The following is a 14,702-nucleotide window of genomic DNA, read 5'->3' on the forward strand; positions in this document are numbered from 1 at the left end:
TGCCGATGCAGGGGACACGGGTTCGAGCCCTGGTCTGGGAAGATCCCACATGCCGCGGAGCAACTAGGCCCGTGAGCCACAACTACTGAGCCTGCGCGTCTGGAGCCTGTGCTTCGCAACAAGAGAGGCCACGATAGTGAGAGGCCCGCGCACCGCGATGAAGAGTGGCCCCCGCTTGCCGCAACTGGAGAAAGCCCTTGCACAGAAACGAAGACCCAACACAGCCAAAAAAATAAATAAATAATAATTTTTAAAAAAAATGTTCATTCTCCTCCCCTGTAGAAATTCATACAATGTTTACCAAAAAAAAAAAAAAAAAGTAGCATAGAGAAGAGATTCTCCTCATAGGGAAAGAAGCATCCTTTCTAAGAAAAGACACACTTAGGAATTGATGGACAATGACAGGGAAGTTGTCCCTTTTTTGGTGGATTTTGGTTGGTTATTGCTGTTTTGTACTTTTTTAAAACGCTGTACCTTGCTCATATGATTTTTTTAAATTGAACTGGGTGCTTGAAGTAAGTTGTAATATTATCAGACTAAATTGGAAACAAGAAGAATAGAGGTGAGAAGAAAAATGGCAGAAACGGAAGAGAGACAAGAAAAAATGTCATAACTAAACATACATTTCTTCTTCACAACTTTTTCCAAAAGGCTTTAAAATCTGAAAAATAAGAGAACCTCGGGTCAAAGGACCCCAAGATACTAAAAAATGTGATATGTCTCTATTTTATGGATTTCAAAAAGTAATGGCAAAAATGCAGCCCTGAAAAAAAGCAGACAGAGCAACTTGATTTGCTTTCCTTCCTTGCTCTACTTCTATGGTCCTCTGAAGACTAATAATGCAAAATGCGATCATCTCTCCGTTTGCTTTGCTTCTGAGCTGTAACACTAAAGGGTAAGTGTGTATATAAATTAACATTATGGAACATCAATTTCTATTTGCAAATTTCACTAGAATTTGACAATTATTCCAGTAATATGCTGAAGATAGAAGATCTTTAGCAACTTTGCCTGAGTGGAGACAGAATTAAATCCCACACTATAAACGAAACATAGTTTTGATACGATAACCGAATTACTTCTCTATAATAGCTACTTAAGTATATGTCTAAGTGTTCATTTAATGATGAAAATATAAACAAAAGAAAATTAAGTATCTTCAGTTCTTGATTAGAAGCAATGGAAAAATTGCTTCCAGGTGTGATACTAAGAAAAGATATAAAGGTGTGTATGTGCAGTAGTAGTAAGCTAGTGACTACAGTTATACATATCATACCCTAAATAGAATCTGGTGAGATAACACCTGAAAACCAAACATCAATCTTATATTTTGGACCTTATTAGTAAGGAGAATTGTTAACTGATATTTATCAGGGATGCCTGAGGATTTGACTTAGTCAATTCTCCTAGCAATACATTTCACAAAATTTATAGAAGAATAGGATACCACATAGAAAATAAGTGAAAATCCAACCAAGAACTATGTACTGGACCAAACACTTGCTTTATTGTCCACAGCAAGTAATGAATACTCTAAATTGATAAGAAGCAAATTTTCCAAAGATTGGGCTGATTATGAGCACATAAAGTGACCGTGTGACTAATTAAAGAAAAAAGCTAAAGGGATTGCAGCACTGATTACTCTCTACGCCTAGGCTATCCAGCATCTTATCTCATGATCACATTGCCCCAAGTATGAAATGACTGAGACATCAAAAGCAGTACCTGTTAGCCATGCAGAATCCATAGCCTCTGCTATGTTGTTGCTATGTGTGATGTGTTATTTCCTTTCTATGCTTCCTTAAAGCTAAAAAAAAATGGTGCTGGTTAAAAGATATTGTGTCTCATGGGTCTGATGGTCAATCCAAACCATAGACCATTACTGATAGTGTGACAGAGAGAGTTTGCAAGGACTATTTACTATGTCTGTTTTGCAGATAAGAAAATGTAGGCTTAGAGATCGTTATGATGAAGTGGCCAAGCCAGTACTGGAATTGCCTGACATCAAATAATGTGCTTTTAAATAATACCAGATGTTTTGTCCATATTGCTCCCTGCTGTCTTAGCAAGTCCAGCAATGGGACTCTTAATTGTTGGTTGTAATGACTCCATAATATAACTGCATTTTGATAGTTGATATATAATCTAATTTTATTCTCAAAGGATGAAACTCATCACTGTACAGCAGGAAATCTATCTGATATCGAGTATCTACCCCTTTGCTGTCTCTGATTTATATGCTTTTACTGTATGCGCTATCACTGAAGTCCCATATTTTCCCTGAATTTCTCCCCAGGAACATAGGAGAGGATAACAACTTTTTTCTGAGCTTATTCACGTATACATCTATAACTATTTTGCTGATTTCTTCCAAAATGCACCAACCCCTCAGTTTATTACTTTTGGTTCTTATATAATGTTGGTATCATTTTTTTTTGCCTGAATATTCTTTTTGTGACTGTTCTCATCCATGTTATCACAGACTACAGCTACCTTAAAGGTAGGGAATATGTCTGCCAACATCTTCCTCTGTGTGCCAAGATATCATACCTGTTTAACAGTGATAAGTATTATAGCAAAAGATCATTAACAGACATATGTAATATGCACAGCTTTTTTATATAAATAAATAGACATCTACTGAATTCAAATTATATTACCATTTTTATAAAACACCCAAACAAAAAGCTGAAATTTATGAACCTGGATTTCTGTTAGAGGGTGCATGAAAGAGAAATTTCCTCTGAGTTGCAATTTTGTATTAGCCTTAGGTATAGAAAACATTATTCCTTTTTGCTATAACTTTTAAAAAAGAGATAAATTTTACTACAAAACCTACACAAACTTAATCATGAGAAGAAAAGGAGTTAGTTTATCTTCTAACCTAAGCTTAAAATAAAAATAATTGAATGATCTGGCTCTGCTCTTTATAAAGTCATACAGGAAAATTTCCACTTTTCATTTTTGTGGGCCCAATTTATCACTGGTCTTTGCATTTTACCGTGTTAACCTTTTAGAATTCTTCTACCCTCCAAATTCCAGAAGCACAATTATACCTTTAACATCTCAATGGATCACATTAGGTTTCTGTAGAGTATATAAGCACATAGTCCATGATGATAGGATGCTTCCTGAAGACACGAATACAGAAAATTTTCACAGAATATATATTATGGATGATAAAAATTTTCTCCTGTCAAAAGTTACTATTTTTATTCTAAAAGTATAAGATCACACAGACTCACTAATGTTATATATTGTACTGACTAGCTTACCCAATAATTCCATTAGCTTACTTAAAATTCTATTATTTCCCTAATTTATTGTACCATTGTTCTTTTTATACATCCAACTGAAGATATATGATATATATTATGCATATTAAAATTATATATACATATACACTATGTATACATAATTTTTTAAAATCTATGGAAATGTCCTAGTTTGTTGGGACTGCTACAACAAAAACACCACAGACCAGGTGACTTAAACAACAAACATTTATTTCTCACAGTTCTGGAGGCTGGGCAGTCCAAACTCAAGATGCTGGAAGATTTGGTGTCTAGTGAGATCCCATTTCCTAATTCATAGACAAACATATTCTTGTTATGTCTTCACATGGCAGAATGGGCAGGGAACACTCTGTGGGCACTAATCCCATTCTTGAGGGGTCCAGACTCATAATTTAATCACCTTCCCAAAAGTCCCACTTCCAATTACTATCACGTTGAGGATTAGGTTTCAACATATGAATTTGGAAGGAACACAAACACTCAGTCTATAGCAGTAAATTATTAAAAGTATAATTATTTTTTGAAGTATTAGAAGTTTTAATATATTGTTAATATGATCTTACAAATCTTACAAGGCATCTATTATAATTCTGCTTTCACAGAGGATATAAGTGTGACTCAGAGAAGTTAAATTAGTACATACCAGAGCATAGATTTGAACCAAGTCTATGTAATTTTAGAGCTTGTTATATTTTATTTACAATGCTTAATCTTTAAATTATGATTACACGATACACATTCATTGTTAAAAAATTAATGTCAATAAAACTATCACACAGAGATAACACCTGTTTACACTTATATAACACCTGATTATTTTCAATGACTATAAACTCTTCCAGTTACATTTACACATATATACATATATTGAACATAATATATAGTTATGATATCTAACATTGAATATTTTTTCTATTTCTATATATTCATAGGCATATGTGTTACAGTCAAATATTTTTAAGGACTTTTCAATAACCAATCTTATATTCCGCTTTTCAATTCATAAGTTAGTGAGCTTTTTCATGTATTGTTAAATATGCTCTCACATTACATTTAATGCTTACGATAATTTACAATGGAATAACGTTATTAACTTACAACCTGTGTTGTCAAGTATTTAGATCATATAACAACATGAAATTGGCCAAATAAGTTGCTTTTAAGATTGGCTGTATTCATGGATTTCCTTTTACTACCACTAGCCTCACCCTCATTCATTTCTCAATTCTGAGCAATTTGAATTCTGTTCTCTACCATCAACTGAAACTGCTCTTGCCAAAGCAACTTAAAACCTTCCTGTTACTAAATCTAATGACTATGTGTCATTGTTCTTAACTGACTCATCTGCAGGGGGTGACAATGTAGTCACCTTCCTTCTTGTCTTCTCTTGGCTCATATAAGGCCATATTCATTGTTTTCACCCAGTGATTTCTCCACTATGTCTTTCAAATCTTAGCTTAAAAGCCACCTCCCCAAACAAGCCCTCTTAAACATCCTCTCTAACCAAGTTTCCCAATGCTTTACAACCAGAACACTATTCAGTCAGAGACTTAGCACAAGTTGTTTTTAAAATCAACAACAACCAAAACCAACAACAACAAAAAACCTATTTATTTGTTTAATCAACAGATGGAAAACACCAAAGTGCCAGAAAACTTTCTATTTTATTTACCTATGTAAACCTATAGTGCATCACAATGCTTGGCCCAGGATACTGTGCTGAACAGTGAATGAAACTTTCTTTCCCCTCATTTTTCATTGGAGAAAAGGACTTTCTTTGAAACCTTATCACCAAATGGCATGCAAGTACTATATGACTCAAGGTAGTGCTGTAAGCTTTGTATAATTCATGAAAAGATTTTTTGAGGTGGTAGCATCAAAAAGAAAAGAACATACCTCTTACAGGAAAAGAAATTATCCCTTCTTTCACTCATGAAATCCTTGTTGATGAAACCTATTAAAACTCTTTGTCACTAACTGTGTGTGATCATAAGCTATTTAGTCAACCTGCCCCAAGACAGAATTTGATCAGTAATTATAGACATCTCACCTAGATTAACAGTTTGAAACACTTCATTAAAAAATAAAAATGATGCTAAGGAAATGTCATAAATTCATACACATTCTTTGTTTTCACCTTTAAAAGTAGATGATTCTATGTTCTTGAAAATTCAATTATATATCTCAAAAAGGACAATTGTTATTATAACACTTTCAGTCTTGAAGATTAATTACCTTCCTCTAGCTTTGCTCCTTCAGTTGAGTTTCCTACAGCAGACATTTACTGGAGAGTCCATTGTCAGCATTTTTAAACTTTGATCTTAATTACATATAAATTTTTGCATATTTCTTTTCAAGCTATTGTGTAACAAGGTATTAAATGAATGCTTCTATGAATCTCTGTGTATTCAAGGGTGCTCTTAAGTTCAAGTTTCAGTCTTGTCTCCTGATAAGAAAACATGCCTCATTTTATTCTTAATCTTAGAGGAATTGATTAAAGCTAATTTCTTGGTTTAAACAATTTTAAGCTACATTTTTTTCAATGTTGAATAGCTCCCACATAAAAAACTAAACAAAACAAGACACAAGCTCTGTACAACCCATCATTCATCCAGTTTCTCTCCAGATCTCTATTTTCTCTAGTCCATATCACCAGTAGTATAGATTGTACTCCAATCACAAACCAACCTCTTTATCAAGCTCATCATCTGGCAGCACTGCCCAAGCTAGAAGCAGTCCCAGAATATGTTTACTTAACCAAGATTCTTCTTTTTTTTTGTAATGGCACTATCATGGCCCTTTCAAAGATAGTAGTATACTCCTAAAATCACTAAAATTCCTGAGGTATTTGTATTAAACCACATATTGATAGTATTAGTTTTATAGTATTTCCATGAATGGATTTCTTTAAGAAGATAAGTGAATCACAGCTGCAATCAGTTTCTTCATTATTTTCTCTTGGAATAAGAAATCATTTACATTGTTAAAATATATTTAGTTAGTAACAGTATGACTTATTAATTAGTATATAGGGCAAATAGTTAATCTACAGTTGCATCTCAATGAAAAGAATGGTTATATCCTGACAAGCAACCAACACATATTCAGCATTAAAAAGGATGTTCTCAGAGCATGAGGTTTTATGGTGATTACTAAAGAATTACAAGTCAAGAATTACAAATCTTGTTAAGATTTTGAAAATTTATATAGAGAGTCAAACCAAAAACACATGAAGTAAAATAAGCATTTTTAAAAGTTTGAATCTGATTTCTCTAGTAGTAACACAAGCTGCTTCCAGAGAGATTTATGTGGGACTTTCATTCATTCAACAAATATATGTTGAGCCCCACCAATGAGACAAACTGCTCTGGGTGACGGCAATAATAAGATGAACTACGTACATTAAGACTCTGCTCTTGTAGAACTTGTATTCTTCTGTAAAGGAGATGGAGGCTAACCAGCAAAACCAACATAAACCAGAAGAAAATACCACCAATGACTGGTTCCAAAAGACAATAGAAACCAGGTTATGTGGTACTCAATGATGACTGGTAAAATTCTAGATTAAATAGTCAGAGAAAGCCTTTTGGAGAAGGTTACTTTTACTTTGAGTTGGCGCTGACAAGGAGAAGGTAAACAGAGAGAGGAAATAACTATTTCCAAGGCCTACATTGAGAGCAAATCTAGACTATGGCTGGGGCACAGGGGCAAGGGGGGAAATCATAGAAAATGATTAGCAGGGGCCAACTCATGTTGGTCAATAAACCTTGGTGAGGAGTTTGGCCTTTACTCCATGTGTGTTGGAAAATTACAGAATGTTACTTTTGATCAAAAACTTCATGAATATATGTGTGGAGGTCATAGTCTAAGGTGGCCCCACTGACTCGTATCCTTGTATAATCCCATTCTCTTGAGTGCAAGCAGAATTTGTGGTTTGCTTCCAACCAATAAAAACCAATAGAATGTGGCAAAGGTGATGGGATGTCACTCCCATGATTACCTTAAGTTATATAAAACTGGATAACATCAGCCCACAGTCGGGAGAGATGCTCTCCTGCTGGAAATGAATAAGCAAACTGTCATGTTACGAAGTATCCAGCACAGTGGCAGGGAACTGAAGGTGGCCGCTAGGATCTGAGAGCTACTTTTAGCCAATAGCCAGTAAGAACCTGGTGCCCTCAGTTATACAGCCACAAGGAAATGGATCCTGCCTACAACCTGAAAGAGCTTCTAAGTGGATTCCTCCCTGTGGAGTCTCCAGAGGAGACACTGATTTCACATATACAAATTAATGTTTTAGAAGGATCATGAGGACATAGTTTGCAAGATGAGAGGAAAGAGATTCTTCGGTCTATTGTGATAAGGTATTTGAAAACATCATTTCTCTGTTACATTTGCAGTTTCCGTTTTTCATGTGTTCATTAAGTCTCTAAAATTTTCTCTTTCCTCCAGATACACTGTCCAATCCATCTTCCACATTGCCACCAGAGGAGCCTTTCTAAAATCTTTCCATTGCTTTATCTTCTTCAGTGGCCCTTTTCAGGCTGAACAATAAACTTCTAACCCTTTGCCTTAGCATACAAATCCCTCCACAATATTCCCCTGCCCAATGTTCTAACATTATCCCTCATAATTATCTTACACTCCTGCCATACTTAATTAATTTTAGTATTAAACATGTGAAACATTCCCTCACACCTCCAGACCTTTGCAGGATCTGATCTCTCTGTCCGGAATATCCTGGCCCCACCTGCAACTCTTGTCTCTATTTACAAAGGCCCACACACCCTCCGCAAATGGACTAAATCCAACTTGCCCACCTAACTTCCTTTGAAGTATTATCTTTCTTATGCAGCTCCCTCTAATTCCTTAGCCTGAGGAAATCATTCTCAGCTTCATACACCCTGAACATCATTTTACTTACTGAACACACATTTGCCTTGTCTGTGTATTCTTCTAGGTGATAAGCTCCTTGAGGGTAGGAACTACTTATCTCTTTTCTGAGTAAAGGTGAGGTTAAAAGTGTAGTAATTTCATGAGTCCTATATTTGCATGGGCATCAGTTTCATTCAGACACTCCATCTAAGTTTCAGCACATTTTACTTTGCCACAAATTTCAGTCTATTCTTATCGACAAAAACCCATGCACAAATTCTGACACACTTGTCAACAGAAGAAATAAACAGTAGAACAAAGCTCTCTTCACATCTATCAATATTTGTTTAATATTTATCCTTCTGTCTTCTTCATTAAAATGAGAGCACCCACATCATGGGTAGGTAAGGGAAAATAAAGATATCAAAATCAACTAAGTTTAAGTCATTTTTTACAACGCTAAAAATAGATTTGACCAAGGTTCAATTGGAACATATCGGGCATTATAATTCATTATAAATTAATGATATATATGTGGAATCTAGAAAAAAGATACAGATGAACTTATTTGCAAAGCAGAAATAGAGGCACAGACCTAGAGAATAGACATATGAATACTGGGGTGTGGGGAGGTAGGATGAATAGAGAGAATGGGATTGACATGTGTACACTACTACGTATAAAACAGATAACTAATGAGAACCTACTGTATAGCACAGGGAACTCTACTCAGTGCTCTGTGGTGAACTAAATGGGAAGGAAATCCAAAAAAGAGGGGATATGTGTATACGTATAGTTGATTCACTTTGCTGTACAGCAGAAACTAACACAACATTGTAAAACAACTATACTCCAATAAAATTAATTTGAAAAATAAATTAATTGATTAATGATTTTCATTTCAATGTTTTTATCCTGTCATCCTGAATTTTATAAAAGCAGTTATAATTATATGATATATTAGTCCCTTATTATTACTTTTATAATAAAAGCTCCCCCAAAAGGATTCATTACATAAGACTTGGTATCATAGCTAATTTATTGCAGCACATATTTTTATTCACTTTTATACTACATAGATTTTTATACTACCTGTAAGTAAGTTTTCCATAAAATGATAATAAAGGTAATTTGAATATTTACAACTTAACACCTTAGGTTGCTTAATCTACATGGAATACCAAACTGGCTAATAGTGTGATATTATTTCTTTCACAGTGGTTTAGTACTTCATATGCTCTAATGTCAACTGGGCTTAATCAGTACATTGCAAAAAAATATGAACACTATAATTACAGTGAATTATTACAAAGACTCTAAAAATGAATACTAAAGTAAAAATAGTATTTCTTAATCATTTAAAAGTCACTTTTGGGGGAAGAGGATGGACTCTAGAGCAGGAACTTGCACCTCTCCATTATTTGATCCATGAGTAAAGTTTTCCTTTGCTTCTGAATTGAACTCGGTCTCATTCTACTGACGCAAGGGACACCAGACAGAAGGACAAACTCAAGAGGATCCCATTAGACCACTGCATTTGTTTTTCTCAAGTTTGTTTTTCCTTTCTGAGAAGATCTCTTTACAAGCATAGGCACCAAAAGCACTTGTTTTTTGGATTTAGTCTTCACTAGCTCTTTAAAAGTGCCATTACTGGGGAGAGACCTTCAAGATGGTGGAGGAGTAAGAAGTGGACATCACCTTCCTTCCCATAAATACATCAAAAATACATCTACATGTGGAACAACTCCTACAGAACACCTACTGAACGCTGGCAGAAGACCTCACACTTCCAAAAAGGCAAGAAAATCCCCATGTACCTGGGTAGGGCAAAAGAAAAAAGAAAAAACAGAGATAAAAGAGTAGGGATGGGACCCGCACCTCTGGGAGGGAGCTGTGAAGGAGGAAAGGTTTCCACACACTAGGAAGCCCCTTCACTGGAGGGGATGGGGGGGTGGGCGGGGAGGGGAAGCTTTGGAGCCACAGAGGAGAGCTCAACAACAGGGGTGCAGAGGGCAAAGTGGAGAGATTCCTACTCAAAGGAGCGGTGCTGACCAGCACTCACCAGCCTGAGAGGCTTGTCTGCTCACCCGCTGGGGAGGGGGGGGTGCTGGAAGCTGAGGCTCTGGCTTCGGAGGTCGGATCCCAGGGAGAGGACCGGGGTTGGCTGCGTGAAGACAGCCTGAGGGGGCTAGTGTGACACAGCTAGCCGGGACAGAGTCCGGGAAAAAGTGTGGACCTGCCGGAGAGGCAAGAGACCTTTGTTTTGGGGTGCGTGAGGACAGGCGATTCCTTCCCAGCATGCCCACAAAGGCAGAGCACCACATAAGCGAGCTCCAGAGACAGGCGCAAGCCATGGCTAACAACTCGGACCACAGAGACGGACATGAAACGCTAAGTCTGCTGCTGTTGCCAGCAAGAATCCTCTGTGCAAGCATAGGTCACTATCCACACACCCCCAGGAGCCTGTGCAGAACGTCACTGCCAGGGTCCCAAGATCCAGGGACAACTTCCCTAGGAGAACACACGGTGCACCTCAGACGGTTGCAACATCACGCCAGCCTCTGCTGCTCGCCCCGCATTCCAATTTGACTACCATACCCCTCCCTCTCCCAGGCCTGAGTGAGCCAGAGCCCTCTAATCAGCCACTGCTTTAACCCCCTCCTGTCTGGGTGGGGAACAGATGCCTGAGGACGACCGACATGCAGAGGTGGGGACAAAACCAAAGCTGAACCCCAGGAGCTGTGCAAACAAAGAAGAGAAAGGGAAATTTCTCCATGCAGCCTCAGGAGAGCAGATTAAATACCCACAATCAACTTAATAAACCCTGCACCTGAAGAATACTTGAATAGACAATGAATGTTCCCAAAATTGAGGTGGTGGACTTCGGGAGCAACTGTTTCTGGTCTTATGTTTATCTTAGTATAGTATTTAGTGCTTATTATCAGTGGTGGATTTGTTTATTGGTTTGGTTGCTCTCTTCCTTTTTTTATATAGATATATTTATTTTTTCCTTTTCCTCTTTTTGTGAGTGTGTATGTGCATGCATCTTTCTGTGATTTTGTCTTTATAGGTTTGCTTTTACCATTTGTCTTAGGGTTCTGTCCGTTTTTTTGTTCTGTTTTTTTTGGTTTTTTGTTTGTTTGTTTGCTTTTTCTCTCTCTTCCTTTTCTTCTGAGCCGTGTGGCTGGCAAGGTCTTGGTGCCCTGGCGGGGTGTCAGGCCTGAGACTTTGAGGTGGGAGGGCCGAGTCCAGGACATTGGACCACCAGAAATTTCCCAGCCCCATGTAATATCAGTCAGCGAGAGCTCTCCCAGAGATCTTTGTCTCAACACTAAGACCCAGCTCCACCCAACAGCCAGCAATCTCTGGTGCTGGATGCCCCATGCCAAACAACTAGCAAGAGAGGAACACAACCCTGCCCATTAGCAGAGAGGCTGCCTAAATTCATACTAAGTTCACAGACACTCCAAAACACACCACCGGACGTGGCCCTGCCCAGGCAAAAGACAAGATACAGCCCCACCCACCAGAACACAGGCACCAGTCCCCTCCACCAGGAAGCCTACACAACCCACTGAACCAACCTCACCCACTGGGGGCAGACGCCAAAAATAACGGGAACTACAAACCTGCAGCTTGCAAAACGGAGACCCCAAACACAGTAAGGTAAACAAAATGAGAAGACAGAGAAATACACAACAGATGAAGGAGCAAGGTAAAAACCCACCAGACCAAACAAATGAAAAGAAAACAGGCAGTCTACCTGAAAAAGAATTCAGAGTAATGATAGTAAAGATGATCCAAAATCTTGGAAATAGAATGGAGAAAATACAAGAAATATTGAACAAGGACCTAGAAAAACTAAAGAGCAAACAAACAATGATGAACAACACAGCAAATAAAATTTAAAATTCTCCAGAAGGAATCAATAGCAGAATAACTGAGGCAGAAGAACGCATAAGTGACCTGGAAGATAAAATAGTGGAAATAACTGCCGAAGAGCAGAATAAAGAAAAACAAATGAAAAGAATTGAGGACAGTCTCAGAGACCTCTGGGACAACATTAAATGCACCAACATTCAAATTACAGGGGTCCCAGAAGAAGAGAAAAAGAAAGGGTCTGAGAGAATATTTGAAGAGATTATAGTTGAAAACTTCCCTAACATGGGAAAGAAAATATTCAGTCAAGCCCAGGAAGCACAGAGAGTCCCAGATAGGATAAATCCAAGGAGAAACATGTCAAGACACATATTAACCAAACAATCAAAAATAAAATTCAAAGAAAAAATATTAAAAGCAGCAATGGAAAAGCAACAAATAACATACAAGGGAATTCCCAAAAGGTTAACAGCTGATCTTTCAGCAGAAACTCTGGAAGACAGAGGGAGTGCCAGGACATATTAAAAGTGATGAAAGGGAGGGAGGAACCAAGATGGCGGAGTAGAAGGACATGCTCTCACTCTGTCTTGCGAGAACACCAGAATCACAAATAGCTGCTGGACAATCATCAACAGGAAGACACTGGAACTCACCAAAAAAGATAGCCCACACCCAAAGACAAAAGAGAAGCCACAATGAGACGGTAGGAGGGGTGCAATCACGGTAAAATCAAATCCCATAACTGGTGGGTGGGTGACTCACAGACTGGCGAACACTTATACCACAGAAGTCCACCCACTGGAGTGAAGGTTCGGAGCCTCACGTCAGGCTTCCAAACCTGGGGGTCCAGCAATGGGAGGAGGAATTTCTAGAGAATCGGGCTTTGAAGGCTAGTGGGATTCGATTGCAGGACTTCAACAGGACTGGGGGAAACAGAGACTCCACTCTTGGAGGGCACACACAGAGAGGTGTGTGCATCGGGATGCAGGGGAAGGAGCAGTGACCCCACAGGAGACTGAACCAGACCTCCCTGCTGGTGTTGGAGGGTCTCCTGTAGAGGCGGGGGGTGACTGTGGCTCACCGTGGGGACACGGACGCTGGCAACAGAAGTTCCGGGAGGTACTCCTTGGCTTGAGCCCTCCGGGAGTCTTCCATTGGCCCCACCAAAGAGCCCAGGTAGACTCCAGTGTTGGGTTGCCTCAGGCCAAACAGCCAACAGGGAGGGAACCCAGCCCCACCCATCAACAGTCAAGTGGATTAAACTTTTACTGAGCTCTGCCCACCAGAGCAACAGTCAGCTCTGCCCACCACCAGTCCCTCCCATCAAGCCTCTTCAATAGCCTCAACCACCAGAGGGCAGACAGCAGAAGCAAGAAGAACTACAATCCTGCAGCCTGTGGAACAAAAACCACATTCACAGAAAGATAGACAAGATGAAACGACAGAGGGCTATATACCAGATGAAGGAACAAGATAAAACCCCATAAAAACAACTAAATGAAGTGGAGATAGGCAACCTTCCAGAAAAAGAATTCAGAATAATGATAGTGAAGATGATCCAGGACCTCGGAAAAAGAATGGAAGCAAAGATCGAGAAGATGCAAGAAATGTTTAACAAAGGCCTAGAAGAATTAAAGAACAAACAAACAGAGATGAACAATACAATGACTGAAATGAAAACTACACTAGAAGGAATCAATAGTAGAATAACTGAGGCAGAAGAACGGATAAGTGACCTGGAAGACAGAATGGTGGAATTCACTGCTGTGGAACAGAATAAAGAAAAAAGAATGAAAAGAAATGAAGACAGACTAAGAGACCTCTTGGACAACATTAAAGGCAACAACATTCACATTATAGGGGTCCCAGAAGGTGAAGAGAGAGAGAAAGGACCAGAGAAAATATTTGAAGAAATTATAGTCAAAAACTTCCCTAACATGGGAAAGGAAATAGCCACCCAAGTCCAGGAAGTGCAGAGAGTCCCATACAGGATAAACCCAAGGAGAAACACGCCGAGACACATAGTAATCAAATTGGCAAAAATTAAAGACAAAGAAAAATTATGGAAAGCAGCAAGGGAAAAACAACAAATAACATACAAGGGAACTCCCATAAGGTTAATAGCTGATTCCTCAGCAGACACTCTACAAGTCAGAAGGGAGCAGCATGATATACAGCAAGCCCGTGTCTTTTGGTTGGAGCATTTAATCCATCTACATTTAAGATAGTTATCGATATGTATGTTCCTATTACCATTTTCTTAATTGTTTTGGGTTTGTTATTGTAAGTTCTTTCCTTCTTTTGTGTTTCCTGCCTAGAGAAGTTCATTTAGCATTTGTTGTAGAGCTGGTTTGGTGATGCTGAATTCTGTTATCTTTTCTTGTCTGTAAAGGTTTTAAATTCTCCATCGAATCTGAATGAGATCCTTGCTGGGTAGAGTAATCTTGGTTGTAGGTTTTTCCCTTCCATCACTTTTAATATGTCCTGCCACTCCCTTCTGGCTTGCAGAGTTTCTGCTGAAAGATCAGCTGTTAACCTTTTGGGGATTCCCTTGTAGGTTATTTGTTGTTTTTCCCTTGCTGCTTTTACTATTTTTTCTTTGTATTTAATTTTTGATAGTTTGATTAATATGTGTCTTGGCATGTTTCTCCT

This window comes from Balaenoptera musculus, chromosome 9 (genome assembly GCF_009873245.2).
Source record: "Balaenoptera musculus isolate JJ_BM4_2016_0621 chromosome 9, mBalMus1.pri.v3, whole genome shotgun sequence".
Taxonomy (NCBI): domain Eukaryota; kingdom Metazoa; phylum Chordata; class Mammalia; order Artiodactyla; family Balaenopteridae; genus Balaenoptera; species Balaenoptera musculus.